Source organism: Lactuca serriola, chromosome 3 (genome assembly GCF_051521515.1).
Source record: "Lactuca serriola cultivar US96UC23 chromosome 3, Lser_US96UC23_V15, whole genome shotgun sequence".
In the NCBI taxonomy this organism is placed as follows: Eukaryota; Viridiplantae; Streptophyta; class Magnoliopsida; order Asterales; family Asteraceae; genus Lactuca; species Lactuca serriola.
This window is the reverse complement of record NC_136410.1, coordinates 61194841-61213622: the sequence shown is the minus strand read 5'-3', so window position 1 is coordinate 61213622 and position 18782 is coordinate 61194841.

Sequence of the window (18782 nt, the reverse complement as noted above, 5' to 3'; positions counted from 1 at the left end):
TTCGTTCCAAAACAATTCTTAGAGTCATACTCCAAGATTGTAACTTGAGTGACATGTCTTAAAGAAGCTTTAAAACACTTGTCAAATGTAAGAGTAAAAGTTTTCTACTCTTGTACATTTGAAATTGGTAAGTTGTGATGTTTTGGATAAAACAAAGACCAACTTAGGCCAATTGTGTGAAGTGTTCGTCTTGATTAGAATCCACACTATCTCTTGGATGTTTGACAAGGGAGTCTTATAGGTCAAGAGGACAGTGGGAGTCTTAAAGGTCTTGAAAGTCTCAAGAACTAATCAAGAATAGAACCTGAAGTTCTTCACTAGCACACGAATTTAGGTTTATAACCTATCGTGTTGACATATTCTGTGCCTATTCCAGTTAAAGTCAGCTTTGCATATGAGTTCTTAGAGTTCTCAATTTGTTGCACAACAACTTGGAAGCAACGACAGACCCTTGAGCTGCCAGGTGGCAAGAAAATTAAGATTGAGTTCAATCCATATGAGTTTGGATTTGTCATTATCCTTGTCTTGTGACTATGGTTATGACAATTCACATGGATAAGAACACATACACCATTAAATCTAAGTTTCATAAGGTTTCTCTCTGATTCACTAAGTAGATTTTAGCTAGATAGCAATTGTGATATTTGAATTCTCAAAGTCGTTAGTGGAGCGTGTGTGGTTTACCAGCACACTAACCTGGACTTGTGAGAAGTGGCAAAAAGGTCTAACCATTATGATTACGGCATCCCTCTTCATAATTGTTTAGACACACAAGTGTGCTATCTAAGGGATGGTGTATGATTTTTGATAAAGTTTTATCAAAACAATCTAGTATCAGAAATCTAAACTTTGGTGAGAAAGTCAGTTGATTTCTGAGTACATGTCAAAGCTAGTGGGAGCATAAGTGTTATGCTAATAATCATCATGTTAGTGGGAGCATGATAATTATGATAAGTATTGCAAGTTAGCAATGTTAACTATAGAAAACAAAAGGTTTCAATTGGGAAAAAGTTGTTTTGCTATAATTAAGGGAGAGGAAATTATACTTCATCTCAAATCTATAAGCTTAGATCGTGAGGTTTTAATCATTTAGTCAAGAATATATATATATATGAATTTCATGTTGGAATGGCTCAACATAAGGAAATTCTATATATGGGTTCATTATTTGCGTTCTTAAATTCGATTATGATTACGGCGTCCCTTTTCATAATCTGAATTATGAGAACTTGGCAAATAGAAATGGAAATGTTATAGCAAAAGACGGGTTTAGTCTTTATGTGAGACATCATGAATCGTGTCCCATATGCTTCGGATATAGGATCAATTACATGTGCTATATTCATCCTTTCTAAAAAAATTCCAAATGCCTGGGGCATTAAGAAGGGAAAAGGTTTAGAACCGTATATGACTAAAAGGATTAAGTAATTGTCGAGGACAATCTAAGGTTTACCAAATATTGGTTGCTCAAGGATAGTTGGAAGTATAGTGATAATTCTGAAAGGACCCTATTGACATAATCTGTAAGGAGGCAACTCTTGTTCAGAAGTGATAGTCAAAATGGAATCTGGAAATGTTTCAAAGTTAGAAATTATTTAATCTGTGTAAGATTAGGAAACTTAATGCAAGAAGGATGTTTCTAAGGAACTGATCTCCTTTGGAATGCTCTGTAATGGTTGTTGTCAAGTCTTTCTGACTTCGTGCATAATCATTACAAGAGGATCAATGCATATAAGTTTAGAATCTAACAGATTTTAGTAAATCGCATGAATTTGGAATTCTTGAATTTGCAGTAAGGATTTGGGTCTGTGAAAAGAGAATCATTGAAGTTATGTTCAATTGATCTAGTTCACAAAGTAAAGATCATAGACAAACATAGTATGCATACTTGGTGTGTGGCATGACTAGTGTTTAGAAAACATAGTGTACATGCTTGGAGCATGGGATAACTATTGTTTTAAATTCAAGAATAAATTTGATAGCTGAAATAGTATACAATGAATAATGTGTAATCATATGGTGATAAATAAAAGGTGTTTTATTTATATTCATAAGTTCTGAGACCATATTGGATTCAATTATTATTGTGTTTCACTTTGCATGTTTTGACTTCCCGAATAAACTAGGTTATTCTTCCGGAATGACAAAGTTATTTAAACGATCCACAGTCGGTCACATGTTGGAAGTAGATATGAATTAAGACTGTCATGGGTTAGCTTGTAGAGGTCTAAGGTGTTGGACAAAGGGCTACAACATTCATGAGTGCTCATAAGTTCTGAGTATTGGATTCAACCCGCGCTTATTGGAATCACTTCATGGATTTTATCACGAGTGATCATGAGACGATAATATCTTATATTCTTCAAACCTAGAGATATGAGTTGTTACTATGAGTTGGTTGTACATTGATTGCACGAAAACACATTCGGTAACTCGGTGTTATAAAATGTGCCTTTGTGTATGATTCAACAAGTAGTAGAACAAGCCATATGAGTCGAAGTTTATCCATTCCTTTTACCTTCGGGATAAAAGCGATATATGTGGGCCCCTCGATGATTTAATGATGACACATGTGAGTGCTTGTCCAAGCCAGGACTGATTTGATTTGTTCAATCAGTCAGTCGTCATGAATCGGAAATCAGGAAACAACAAATGAACAGAGAGAATGATTATAATCCATGTCTTAGTCCATATGATATCTAGAATGGAGGAATATATGATCCCTTATCTAATGGACAAGTTCGTTGACAAGATCAGAGTTTGACAGCGGCTTTAAGAGCTACGATTGCCAGTTAGGTTTTGAGGTCATACTCAATAATAGTTTTAGACTTATCCAAGTGGGAGACTGTTGGATTAATGTCTAAGTCCATAACCATGTTTGGTATGTACTTGACCCGACCCGGCATGGTCCATTTCAGTTGCACTTCACCGGCACAATTTATATGGATAATCTTTTGAGAATAGTATATTTATGATTAATATTAATATATTATAAGTTCTAATATATTAACATGGAATCATATTATTTAATTAGTATTGATCAAGAATTAATTTAGAATTAATTAAGTGATCAAAATGAACTAATTAAATATGGACTCTTATATATATGGAATGGGCCAAGTTCATTTAGGTTGGGCTAAGCTTTCATGGATAGTCCATGGAGTGTTTAACCCATGGATCATATGAAATGAAAGGTCATGGGTTTAACCCTAGTCTCCATACTATATAGAGATGTCATTGGTTGGTGAAATTGGCACTAGAGAGAACCAAGTATCCGTATTCTCTAAAGTCTTCCAAGGTGTTTTGGTGATTTGTGATTCCACTTGAGGCTTCCACACTATTGGGGCTAAGCTCGTAAAGCTTGAAGACATCAAGCTGCCTCAAAAGGTATGTCATCTAACTAGTACTTTGTAGTATAAGAACTTCATAATATGCTAGTTAGGATTAAAGCCTTGGAAAGATCTTATTTGCATGTATAATAGAGAAAACATAGATCCAAGGTTTATAGGGTTGCATGTACACCATAGGAGTGTTAGAATACTCAAAACGCAACACTTTTTTGGTGGGATCCTTAGGGAGGATCCTAAGTTGGCTAATGTGTCTGCTTCTACGTTTTCTTCCCTGGGAACTTGGGTTAGACTATAGTTTTCAAAATCAGAGGCTAATTTTTTGAGGATTTCCAAATATATTGCTAATATTTCACCTTTCACTACATAAGATCCATTGAAGTGATTAGTCAGTAATAAAGAATCAACAAATACCTGAAGATCCCGCATTTGAAGATCCTTAGCCAATTGCAGTCCCATGATGAGTGCTTCATATTCTTCTTTGGTATTGGTAGTGTTGAATTTGCAACTAACTTCCTGGGGCAGGATGTCCCCCTATGGCGATTTTATTATGATCCCTAGCCCTATTCCTTTTTTATTTGAAGCTCCGTTTGTGAATAGTGTCCGTTTTCCTAGGTGTTCATCTTCTAGGAGTTTAGCTACCATATCTACTTCATTTTGTAGATCATCACTAAATTTAACCACAAATTCAGCTAATGCTTCTGACTTTATGGCGAATCTTGGTTCATATTTGATGTTGAACGTGCTTAACTTCAACGACCATTTTGCCATCCTTCCTGACATTTCTGGTTTTCTCATGACATTCTTAATAGGATAATTAGTTTTCACATTTATAGTATGTGTTTCGAAATAATGTCTTAATTTAGTAGAAGCAGTTACTAAGGCAAAAATTATCTTTTTGAGGTGACAGTACCTGGTTTCAGGATCCATAAGACTTTTACTTACATAATAGATAGGATGTTGGTCTCTGTTAGGATCCTTGGCCATGACAACACTTACCGCGTTTGAGCTACCGAGAGGTAGAGGAGAAGTGGTTATCCATTTATGGGCTTTACCTATAATGGTGCGGAACTCAAGTGTTTTTTGAGTTCTTGAAAAGCTTTTTCATGTTGTTCAGTCCATTCGAACCTCTTGTTCTTCTTCAAGATATCGTAAAAGGGTTTACATCTTTCTGGAGATCTTGAAATGAACCTATTGAGTGCCGCTACCCTTCCGGGTAGGCTTTAGATGTCTTTTGTTGAAGATGGAGATTTCAGCTCAATGATTGCTTTAATTTGGTTCGGGCTTGCTTCTATTCCTCTCTTAGTTAGCACATACCCAAGGAACTTGCCCGACTCCATCGCAAAGTGGCATTTGAGTGGATTTAACTTCATATTGTATTTGTCTAGGATGTCGAATGCTTCTTTGAGATCCCTGAGATGATCTTGATCTATCATCGACTTCACCACCATGCCGTCAATATATACCTCCATGGTGTCCCCCAACTTGTCTTTAAACATTTGGTTCACCAATCTTTGATATGTTGCACCTGCATTTTTAAGACCAAAAGGCATTGCATTGTAACAATATATACATGTTGGTGTTATGAACGTCATATCTTCTTGATCAGATGGTTCCATCTGGAATTGTTGGAATCCTGCTGAAGCATCCATGATGGTCATGAGTTCGTGCCCAACCGTTGCGTCTATCATAGAGTCAATGTGTGGTAGAGGGAAAGGATCCTTAGGACAGGCCTTGTTAAAATCCGTGTACTGCATACATACTCACCATTTTCCATTCTTCTTCTGTACGACAACCACATTAGCTAGCCATCTCGGGAACTTAACCTCCTTGATCATTCCTGTCTTGAGAAGCTTTTCTACGTCTTCTTGGATGATCTGATTCCTTTCAGGTGCAAACTTCCTTCTCTTTTGGTGTATTGGTCTGAAAGACGGATCAATATTAAGTTTTTTAGTGATAATACTCTTGTATATACCTGTCATATCTTCATTTTTTCATGGAAATGTTTTGCTTTTGGTTCAAAGGAAGTTTAATAGATCTTGTTCGATTTACTCGGGTATCGAGGATCCTATGAGGACTTTAGCTTCAGGATCCTCGATGTCCAGGGGCACTTCCTTCACATCTTGCTCCTTCGTTTCTAGAACATGTCGTGCCCCCTGCTTTAATTGTTATGCATGTTGGGGTTTGGTCACATGTTTCATAGAGGTTTTATAACATTCCTTCGATTCTTGTTGATTTCCCGTGATCTTCATTGTTCCCCATGGAGTATGCATTTTTACACACTGATGATACGTTGACAAAACTGCTTTCATCTCGTGGATCCACAGTCTACCTAGTATCACATTATAAGAAGATAAAGTGTGAATAACACATAAATATTGTCTAGAGTTTACCCCCCTCTATTTATATTGGTAGTTTTATCTCCGATTCTGGCATGTCCATCCTTTTTAGTGCATCTAAAAGTACAATGTTGACCAAGGATCCTCCGTCATCAAGGATCCTTCTGACGAAGCATTTGGCCATGTACATTGTTATAACGAGTCCGACATGGTGAGGATTACTACTAGAAAAACAACCTTTTACGACGCTCATTGCGCGTCGTAAAAGGCTCAGACGACGCGCAAATGCGCGTCAAGGAAGGTCCTTTCATAAAGAGAGACGACGCGCATTTACGACGCGCAGTTACAACGCGCGTTTACGACACTCAATGCGTATCAAGAAAGGCCCTGTCATAAAGGAAGACGACACGCATTCGCGTGTCGCAACCGTACGACGCGCGTGTTAATGATACACAATGCGTATCAAGAAAGCCCCTGTCAAGAAAGGTCATGTCATAAATGAAGATGACACACATTTTTGCGTATCGTAATCTTAAATTTTTTTAGAAAAAAATTTATTTATGGATTTTCTTATTTTCATATTAAATTTGCATTTCATGTCTCATAATGGAAAATAAAATACCATATACAAATAATACAATGCATTGCACAAAAGTTAATGTTATACAAATAATCATTCCAATAGTAGACAAATGTAATACATCAAATTTGAAAAAGATGAAAGTCATCAACTAATAATAATTGAACTACAAGAACTTGTTGCCCACCTTCACAACATCCGAGCTACTTTGCTTGACATTATGCACATCAACAAGATTCTCCTGTAAGCATAGACTCATCCACAACACTTCTTCCTGCAATTACTTTCCCCTAAACACAAGATTTAATTCATCATATCAAAAGCCCTAATCCATAAACTATTTTATTGAAAATGTAATTTGAATTATGATGTTCCAATTGAAAGTTAACAAGACTTACATCTTGTGGATATTAGTGACTGCATACATATGATAGCCATAAGGTTATAAAGGTCAAAACACTAACAAAAGCAATATACTTATATGAGTAAAAAATATTGGCATTTTGAAAAGCAATAGACTTATATAAGTAAAAAATATTAGCATCAAGTTCCACAATATCAAGTTTCTTTAAATAACCAAATGTACTAGCATGTATGCATATAAATATTAAAAAAACTAAAAAAACTAAAAAATAGCAAAACGTATGACACAAAGTATATTTGGGAGCTGATTTCTTACCTCCTTGCAGCTTTCCCCACAGAACCATGTGGTTGATGACATCAAGTCTCTTTCCAGTTTCTCCATGACATTCCTCATGGTCCTGTAAGCATTAGCCATTTGCAAATCTAAATCACTGTTAAGGTTGAAAACCAACAATATACAAATATTAAATTTTATTTATCAAATTCAATACGTTGATATGAAAACAAAATAACTTGAAAATTTTATAAAATGTTCAGGTGAGAAACCTGATTAGTGTTGAAAGTTCCACAATGATGGAATAGTTCTAGATTCACTTATATATATATATATATATATATATATATATATATATATATATATATATTGTTATAACAGTTATTACTTATTATAATTTATACCTCAACTAAATCAACATTATGTCTCCTTGCATGTTCCAATGCTTCATGCCTTGACACAACACCATGTCCTGTAATTTAGCATTCTGCTAAAGATTATAAAATAAATAATAATAATAATATATAGTAAAATGATATGACCTTCAAAATGAATTCTAATCTTTTTACATTCTGAAAGTTGTATGAAGTACATGAATAAGTAGTAGACATACCTTCAACTGTCACATTTCTAACAATCCTGCTTGACCCTCCATTTCAAACCTATAACAAATCATCATGCCATTCATTAATTTTGTTTCTCATTGTCTCCACAAAAAGAATATATGTCATTCATACAAATGGGACATCTTTAATTTCTATAGTTGCACATGGTGACTCTGATAATTCATCTTCATGTGTTGAATATAATTGCAATCTAGCTTCATCTTCTAGTGCCCTGGATAAATAAGATATTCCTGAATTTATCCAAAGTTGTAAAATCTTAAAAAAGAGACACGGATAAACTTCACAAAGGATTTGTAATATAAGGGATAAGATACCTTCTTTTACACACAAATTGAAATCAAATTGGTACTTTGCCAAGAAATCAATTGCGGAAGTCTAGCATAAGAACTCATAAGATCTGGAATCACCTCCAACTTCTTGACTTGGAAATATGTATTACAATCTATAACCCATTTTTACATATATGGGTTGAAATATACAAAAAGAAAATAGTAAAATGTCTAGAATTCCCTTCAAACACTTGTAATCATGACAAGAAACTAACCTCACGATTCAAATCATTAACTTTTTCAAATGCATCTTCAACATTCCCAGATTGAACAACTTTTTTAACAACCATACAGTCTATAATGGTCAATAAGTAATATTCAAACACAATCCCAAATACACACTAAAAAATTAGCAAGTGAATCCCAACATATATACTAGTAATAAGTAATAACGGAAACACATCATATTCTGTTAAGAAAAAAAAAATTCAATCAACAAAATATGCCAAATTAGTGAAAACCGGGAAAAAATGTAAAATGAATAAATTCAAAGAGTTGGATAAAAATTATTGGAAAAAAAACTTTGAGAAAACTATAATTTTTTACAAACTTAAGGATTTTCTTGTGAGTCTCATTTTAAGAAAATGTGGAAACCAACAAAAAAGCAAAACTAGGGGTTACAACCAGAGAAAAAAGTGTAAACCCAATAAAATTGTTTACACTTGAGGTTTTTTTATTGGAAGTAACAAATATTTTAATAGTTTGACCAAGTCAAACAGTGGGGTCTTCAAGTGTGGTTGATCTGTGATGCGTGGATAAGCTGCCTTTTCATCAAGCTGATTTTGAGACCATAAAAGCATTCTTAAAAAACTTGTCAACTTTGGATCTGTCAAATCAATTCTCATTCACTCAAATGCTAAAATAAATACAAAGTTTCATGGATAATTGGATTAAAAAAAAAACTAACCTTTTTCATGGCTTTGACTTGTGAGGATTGCAGCATTGACCTCACTTGCAGTTTTTAGGTGTTGAGATATGTCTAAAAGATCTCCAATAGGGCTATTCTTCACATCTACAAATGCCAGAAGGGCAACTGTTCTCTCCAACTCCTCTAGAAAGCTTTGCTGCAATGGTGGGAGTTTATCAGATAAAGGGCATTTTGGGCATATTAAATTAAATATTATTACTATAAGAAGGATCAAAAGCTACATTTTCCTCTACCCTTGGAGCAAGCTCCACCTGTGCAAATTCCAGAGCTTCTTCAATCTTTCCATTTGTAATCAATTATATCAACTTTTGCTGTTGCAGATGGAAAAATAACTGTGGATTTGTCTCTAGAATTTGCATAAAACATTTGTCACATCAACATTTTTATCAAGCAAAAGGTTAGTTTTTTTATCCTATTTGCCCTGTTTTCATCTTAGTTAAGAGGTTGTTTCTTTGACTTAATGAGTTAAGCACAAAATCTGGATAATGGGAAAAGAAGCCCCTAAGTCTCATTCAGATAGTCTACCTATAGTCACATACAAGACATAATGGGAAAAGAGGCCCCTAAGTCTTTAATTTTACACATTAGATCAGTTAAAAAATCTATACCCATTTTTACATATATTGGTTGAAAGATTCAAAAAGAAAATAGTAAAATGTCTAGAATGCCCTTCAAAAACTTGTAATCATGACAAGAAACTAACCTCAAGATTCAAATCATTAACTTTTTCAATTGCATCTTCAACATCCCCAGACTGAACAGCTTTTTTAAAAGCCATACGGTCTGTAATGGTTGCAAGATCTATATCTGCTGTTTATATATTAAGGAAATTCATATAAAGGAAGAAAATGATTCAAATTGACACATTAACATTAACAAAAACTCATTAAAAAGATGAAAATGGATACATTCTGTTCCAGATTCCATTCATAACTTTTCTGCTGCATCAACATATCCCTTAGTGACAAGAAAATTCATAACCAATTTGTTCACGTCTTCTTTTCAGATTTTAACATCATTAAGCTTTTTCTCCGATTCATCCCTTGTTATTACCTTCTTTGAAGTAGCCTATATATAATAATAAAATTTTAAAATAACAATATTGCTAAATCCATCACAAGAACAAGACTCGAGGAGCTTTCTTAATATCATCTATAAGTTTTGTGTTCAAATACACAATTGGGCTGTGATAGTTGCTTACCTTTGCTTTTTCTCTTATTTTTAATTCTTTTCTTTTTCTTGCATATAACCTATTTAAGAGACGGATTTGTGGATCGTTGGTCCAGATTCTCAAAGGTTCCAACTTTTCTTCCTGAAATAAACAATTTACTCAAGGAATGTGTGATTGGCAATAATAAATAACTAAATAATTTATTTGTGTTACCTTGCTCAGGGAGATGAAAAGTGTGACATTGAAATGGGGTTCAATGACCAAATCAGGGGCAAAATCGTACCTTCAATGAAATGGTAGCCGAGATGTTGATCCGAGCCCTAGAAATTGATGTTGGTTTTGTGTCTTCTGGTTCGGCTTCCCGTTGAGATTTACGAACCGGAAGGGATTGTTGTCTTGTTCACCTTGGTCTTCTACTAGAATTGTTACATAATCCTTCTAATTTCGAAGAGCTAATAGGTCGATGGCAGAGGAAGGTGTGAAAGAGATGCGATGTTGGTGGCGGGTCGACGATGGTAGAGGGTCGACGACCAGGAAATAGCACAAAGTGGTGGTCGAAGTGTGAGGGGAGTAGTTAGCGGTCGATGTTGGAAGGGGAAAGAAGTATTTCCGATTAGGGTAAAGAGGGAAGTGAAAGCGGGCTAGGGTAAAGAGGGAAGTGAAAGCGGGCTTTTCTAATTTTTGGGTTTTTCTTTTTCCCGCTTATTACTAAAGAGTGCATTTCATTAAAAAATATAAAGCGACATGTTTAGATAACGCATATTTTATAATCAGTGCCCTCCGTGTTTTTTTTTTCTAACACTTATTCTAGGGCACGCAGAAATGCGCGTTCTAAATCCTTCAAATTTCTAAAGAGCTGACATTATTTTTAGGTCACGTGCTTTTGCGTATCATAAATCACTGTGTGTCATAAATTACACGTCATTAAAGGTTTGTTTTCTAGTAGTGGATCCTGGATCCCTTCCGTGCCTGTCTTGTCAAATGCAATGTCCTTATCGTTACTAACCATGATATTCTTCCATGGTCTATCCTCCTTTTTTGTTTTAGAGACCTTGGCGTGTCTTTTATCCTGAGAATAAGAAATACCACAAATTTTAGATCCTCCCGAGATAACATTAATTATCTTGGCATTTGGGGGTGGAGATCTAGGTTTCTTCGGGATCTTGTGACCATCCTGGTTGTTCTCCTTGGATTTTTCTCTTTTTCTCCCGAGGATCTCTTTAAGGTGCCCCTTGCTAAGGAGGTAGCTAATCTCCTTTCTTAGGGGCATACAATCCTCCGTCGTGTGACCGAATTCTTCATGGTAAGCACACCATTTGCATTTGTCTTTCCAGCTGGGGGACTTATTATCCTTCTTTGGCCATCTTGCTTTGTCTCTGAGATCCTGCACAGCACGAATTATACTTAAAACTATTGGATAAGGTGTCTAAGTCCATAACTATTTCGGGTGTGTACTTGACCCGACCCAGCATGGTCCATTTGGGTTGCATGGCACCATGCAATTGGATAGACTAAATGAGAGAAATAACACTTGGAGATTATTAATATATTATAAGTTCTAATATATTAATAATATTATTTGATTAGTTTGATCAAGAATTAATTTAGAATTAATTAAGTGATCAAAGGATAACTGATTAAATATATGGGTTGATTATGTAAATCATTCATATCTTGTATAGTGGGCTAAGAGGCTCCATGGATTATCAAGTTGGGTTCTACCAATAGGATGCTCCATGGGAGTTACAAACCCATGGGTCATTGAAATGAAGAGTCATGACACATTAGGGTTTACATGTTGTAACCCTAGATGTGTCAACACTATATAAGGATCCCATTCTCCACCAAAATCGGCTACACATAAGAAACTAGAGGGCTTGGCCGATTTTAAGAAGTGTGTATTATCTCAAAAGTCTTTCCAAGAGCATTTGGTGTTGTGTGAAGCATTTGAGGCATCACACTTTGGGTGCTAGGCTCACAAGGTTTCAAGGAACATAAGCAACAACAAGGTAAGTTATTCTATCTTTCATTCAAGTTAAAATTGTTCCCCATGTATGCTAGATAGGAATATAACCTTGGAAATTCAACTTTGCATGATAATTAGACAAACATAGATCCAAGGTTATTAGGGTTGCATGTACACTTAGGAAGTGTTAGAATGCTCAAAACCCATCAGTGGTATCAGAGCCTAGGCTTGTTTGTTTGTTATTTGTGCTAAAAAGTTGAAGAAAGTCGAAAAACTTATTGTCTGTTAGCTAGACTCGTCGAGTCTATGAGGGGACTCATCGAGTTCACTTGTATCTTCAACCTACTCGTCGAGTAGGTTAATGCACTCGGCGAGTAGGGTCGACAGAGTGCAGATTTTCGACTTTAGTTGCTGAAAATGGATTAGAAACATTACCCTAAACTGTTTTGGTACTTGAAAACATGTTTTAGATGGTGTAATGTCTTGCTAATTCATTTACAACAACTAGTTATCAAAATTACAAAGTTTTAAGTGTAGTTTTGATTCATGAAAGTGCTTATGTTCTTGTTCTTGATCTTATGATGTTTAGATGCTCATAGGAATTATTTGTAACCTATGTGGTAGTTTAATTCTTGATCATAATATGTTTTAATGGAGTCCATAACTTGTCCTCAAGTTATGGAAAACCAAAAGTCACTTGAGTTAAAAACCATTAAAAGAACACAAGAGTTAGAAAAATGAAGAGTCTTCATTTTATTACTCTATTAAACTCATAAGTTACAAGAAGTGAAAAGTTTTGAAAGTTTATAAAACTTGCCCTCAAGTTTTGTAACAAGTAAAGTCAAGTTAAAACTTTAGTTCCAACCCTTAGAATTTTAAAAGTTAAAATTCAACCCTTATACTTATATTATTATGATTTAATAATTATATATATGTGTATAAGAATAAAGTCGTCTTACCGCTAGTACACCTCATTCACGAAACCGGTCAATAAGGTGGGTATAAGGTTGTTGCCTATAAAATGGCAACTTAATGGGTGTCCACTCTCACCCACCGCTTGCTTGACCGGTGGAGGGTCGTTAGCCAAACGGGTAAGACAAGGACTTACAAATTCTCATTAAAAGTATGATGAATATTATGAAGTAACTAAATGTTTTATTAAATTCCCAATCTTAGTTACTTTAGGAAAAATGTGAATAAGGTGCTAATCCATGAAGTTACACTTTACACTTTGTTTAAGTCGTTGGTGGAGCGTGTGTGGTTAACCGGCACACTAACTTGGACTTAACAAGGTAGGTAAAGGGTGACTTAAGGTTTATTATAGTATCGGTGGAGCATGTGTGGTTTATCGGCACATCGATTGAGTGATAAACTTTAAGGGTACCAAGTGATTTGCATGGTTACTTCACACCTCGTTTTGTGATCCTCGGTATCCCAGTCACAAAACTTGGAGGGCACACTCGAGATTGAAACATGCCTTTGAAAAGTTCATTGAATCTCAGAGAATCTAGGAATTTCTAAGAACCATTCAAAAACCTAATATTTAATATTCCGATTTTCGTGGTGGAAATTGGTGGATCGTCATTCACCTACCTTTCAAATATGTTATAGCTTGGATTACGACATACCTCTTCTAACTTATAATATATTGTGATTGGATCCTAGCCTTAATATTACATTTGGGTGTTTTATTAAGGACTCTCTTAATATCTAAACTAGTCTTGTCCTTTTCTTTCAGATGTCCTCAAACAATGCTGCTTCTGGCTCTAATCCTAATGGCTCATTTACCCTTATGAACTTGTGTAGGAAAGTCACTTTTGATGGATCCAACTTCAATGACTGGATCAGAAACATCCGGATGATTACCCGCTACGAGGACAAAGAATATGTCCTTGACAAGGAGCTTAAGGAGATTGATGAGACCACTGCAACTCCCCAGGAGATTGCTGACTTTCAGGCACATGAAAGGGATGCTACGAAAGTGGCATGCATCATGATGGCCACGATGACAGCGGAACTCCAAAAGTCTTATAAGGATTTCTACCCTTATGAAATGCACCAAGATCTGATGGAAAGATACCATCAAAGTGCACGACAAGAGAGGTATGAAATCATCTGCTCCATGATAACAACCATGATGAAGGACGGGGAATCCGTCACGAGCCACATGCAGAAAATGCAAAGGTATGTGGATCGATTGCTGAAGCTTAATGTGAACTTCCCTGAGGAGCTTGCAATAGATATCATTTTGCACTCCTTACCATCGTGCTATGATCAATTCCGCATGACATATCACACGAATAAGGAAGAGGTCACACTCAGCAAACTTCAGGGACTTCTCAAGACCGCAGAATCAGGTCTTAAGGGGAAGTCGGTTGTTAACACTCCTACACCAAACTCCACTCCGGTTTTGGCAATCGGGAAAAGTCGAGGGAAGAAGAGAAAGAGCTCTTCGAAGAGTACCAAGGCTCGGACCCTTGATGGCTCTTCTTCAAGTGGAACCAAGAAAGGTTTCGTCACTCCTTCTTCTGACCCAAAAGAGGCTAAATGCTTCTATTACCATGAAAAATCACATTGGAAGCGGAACTGCCCAAAATACCAGCAAGATGTGAAGGATGGGAAAGTTAAACCCAACCATGCAGGTACTTACACTATCATTTCTAATAACTCACCCCATTCTAAATCTTGGGTCCTTGATACCGGTTGTGGTATTCATATTTTTTGTGACTTGCAGGGACTAAGAAGAAGTGAGAATGTGGAGAAAGGAAGAATAAACTTAATCATGGGGAATAGGAAAGCTTTACCTGTTACCAAGATTGGAGTTTATACTTTATCGCTAAGTAGTGGGTTTAATTTAGATTTGAATAAATGTTGTTATTCGCCAGGAACGGCAAGAAATATTATTTCCTTTCATGCTTTGTACAAACAAGGGTTTACCTTTTCGTTTAATAATGAAGTTGGTTCGATTGATGCTTTCTTTAATAATGATCTTTATTTTAAAGCATTACCTTGTGATGGTGTGTATGAAGCTGTATTTGTTACAGATAACTTAGGAAATAATGTTTTGTGTATTGATTCTATTAATAATAATAACTTGGATAAAGCATCATTATGGCATTGTCGTCTTGGACATATAAGCAAGAAACGCATAGGCCAACTCCAAAAGGATGGAGTCTTGGAGTCATTTGACCTAAAGTCAGATGATAGTTGTGAATCATGCTTACTTGGAAAGATGACAAAGTCACCCTTCACAGGTTCTTGTGAGAGGGGTGAAGGTTTGTTGGACCTTGTACACACGGATGTGTGTGGACCATTCAAACATGCCACAAGGGATGCTAATCATTATTATTTGACTTTTACTAATGATTACAGTAGATATGGATATGTCTACTTGATCAAGCATAAGTCAGAGACTTTCAAAAGGTTTAAGGAATTTAAACAGGAAGTCGAGAATCAATTGGGCAGGAACATTAAGATGCTTCGATCCGATCGTGGTGGTGAGTATCTTAGTTCAGAGTTCCTTGACTATCTAAGGGAATGTGGGATAGTCTCACAATTGACACCTCCCAGGACACCACAGTTGAATGGTGTGGCTGAGAGGTGTAATCGAACCTTGTTAGATATGGTTCGTTCCATGATGAGTCGAGCTTCGCTACCAATCTCATTCTTGGGGTATGCCTTAGAGACTGCCGCCCATATCCTTAATCTAGTCCCTACAAAGAAAGTTGCCAAAACTCCTCACGAGATGTGGACTGGTAAAGTACCCAAACTAGACCACATCAAGATTTGGGGTTGCGAGGCTTTCGTGAGACGCGAGACTCATGATAAGCACGAACCCCGAAGCGAGAGGTGTATTTTCATCGGCTACCCACAGCAATCCTTTGGTTACCTCTTCTACAGACCTAGTGAAAATGTGGTCTTTGTAGCTAGGAGGGATTTCTTTAGAGAGAGAGAGAGTTCATAAGCCAAGGAAACAGCGGGAGGCAAGTTGATCTTGAAGAAATTCAAGAGTCAAGTGGTGAAGGAACTTCAAACCCTAGCACTTAACTTGAGGAGGAAACTCCTGTTGAGCCAATTGACAAGTCTGTACCTCTGAGGCGTTCCTCAAGGGTTAGGAATGCTCCTGAGCATTACTATGGATTCCATATTACTGCAGAAGGAGATACACTTATCAGTGATGAGACACTGATAGGTCTGGATGAACCTAACAGTTACGCGGAAGCCATGGCAGGCCCTAAGTCAGCCAAGTAGAAAGAGGCAATGGACAGCGAAATACAGTCCATGTATGACAATCAAGTTTGGAACTTGGTTGAGAATGTACCAGGTCGTAAGACAGTAGGGTGCAAATGGGTCTTCAAGAAGAAGACCAACATGGATGGTAATGTACACACTTATAAGGCTAGACTGGTTGTAAAAGGCTTCTCTCAAATTCCTGGAGTGGACTATGATGAGACCTTTTCTCCAGTAGCCAAGATTAAGTCTATTCGGGTTCTGTTAGCCATAGCTACATTTCATGACTATGAAATATGGAAAATGGATGTCAAAACCGCTTTCCTTAATGGAAAGTTGGCTGAAGATGTTTACATGAATCAGCCAGAGGGTTTTGTCAGCAACGAGTACCCTAATAGAGTGTGTAATCTTGAGAAATCCATTTATGGATTGAAGCAAGCACCTCGCAGATGGAATCTTTGCTTTGATGAAAAGGTCAAGGAATTTGGCTTTTCTAGGAGTGAAGATGAGTCTTGCATGTATGTCAAGGCTAGTGGGAGTATAGTTAGCTTTTTGGTATTGTATGTGGATGACATACTACTCATAGGAAACGACATTCCAACCCTGCAGGAAGTAAAGTCCTGGCTTGGGAAGTGTTTCGCTATGAAGGACCTTGGTGAAGCTGCCTATATTCTAGGGATAAGAATCTTGAGAGATCGGAGTAAAAGACTAATTGGACTTAGTCAGAGTACCTACTTGGATAAGGTGCTGAAGAGATTCAGCATGCAGGATTCCAAGAAAGGAGAGTTACCCATCCAGAGCAACACCAGATTGAGTAAGACACAAAGCCCTGGCACTGAGGCTGAGATAGCAGAAATGAGTCGAATACCTTATGCTTCGGCTGTAGGATCGATCATGTATGCTATGACGTGTATTCGACCTGATGTAGCCTTTGCCCTGAGCATGGTTAGCAGGTATCAGGCGAACCCTGGCAAGGCACACTGGACTGCGGTAAAGAATATCCTCAAGTACCTACGGAGGACTAAGGACTGGGTCTTTACCCTCGGTGGGAGTGATGACTTGAGAGTTATAGGGTATAGTGATGCTAGCTTCCAGACTGATAGGGATAATTTCCGCTCTCAGTCGGGCTGGGTCTTTACCCTAAATGGAGGAGCAATCTCTTGGAAGAGTTCCAAGCAAGAGACAGTGGCTGATTCAACTTGTGAATCAGAGTATATTGCAGCTAGCGAGGCGGCAAAGGAGGCGATATAGCTGAAGAACTTCATTGGAGACCTTCGAGTTGTACCAGCTATTAAAGAGCCAATGGAGATTTTCTGTGATAGTGAAAGTGCTGTTGCCTTAGCAAAGGAACCAAGGGATCACGGGAGATCCAGACACATCGACAGAAAATACCATTTTATGAGACATCAAATAGAAGAAGGACTCCTCGTGGCAAAGAGGGTATCATCGGATGAGAACCCAGCAGATCCCCTCACGAAGGGACTGACTCGGGTTAAGCATCTCCAGCATGCTCGGAGCATAGGGCTGAAGGATGATATTAGATTTAGTAGTTAGATAACCCAGAAATTTGTAAAGTGTAATTGACATTAGATGAGGAATAAAAGGTGTTTTATTTATGAGTAAAGTGTTGCTATCTCTTGTCGATCGTTTACTATATTTCTTTTGCATGTTTTGACTTCCAGAATAATTTTGTTTGGTATAACATATTATTCAAACCTCCACAGTCGGTCATATGTCGGAAGTAGGTATGAATCAAGACTGTCATGATTGGTTGTAGAGGTCTAAGGTGTTGGACAAGGCTACAACAATCATGAGTGCTCATAAGGTCTGAGCATTGGACTCAACCCACGCTCACTGGAATCACTTCATGGAATTCTATCTCGAGTGATCGTGAGACGGTAATATCATATAAGTCTTCAAACCTAGAGATATGATTTGTTACTTACAAGTTGGTTATGCATTGATTGTACGAAAACGCATTGGTAACTCGATGTTATAAAACGTGCTTTTGTGTATAATTCAATGAGTGGTAGAACAAACATATGAGTCGAAGTTTATCTATTCCTTCTTGGATTAGAAGCTGATATCTGGGCCCCTCGATGATTTTGTTTTGACCTATGTACCGGGCCCGGTCAGAACTAAGTTAATGTGTTCAATTAAGTTCTTTGTCAAACAAATTGGAAATCGAGAAACAAACTGCTGGACAATAAGTAAGACATTGTTCCATGTATTTGTCCGGCTGATATCTAGAACAGAGGATTATATGATCCCTTATCTTAAATGGCGTACCATCATCTTCTCAATTCCAAGAGACCTTGAAAAGAGCTACGATTGCCGGTCGGTTCCTGAAGTACTGGGATACTGTTGGATAAGGTGTCTAAGTCCAAGTGGGAGACTGTTGGATAAGGTGTCTAAGTCCATAACTATTTCGGGTGTGTACTTGACCCGACCCGGCATGGTCCATTTGGGTTGCATGGCACCATACAATTGGATAGACTAAATGAGAGAAATAACACTTAGAGATTATTAATATATTATAAGTTCTAATATATTAATAATATTATTTGATTAGTTTGATCAAGATTTAATTTAGAATTAATTAAGTGATCAAAGGATAACTAATTAAACA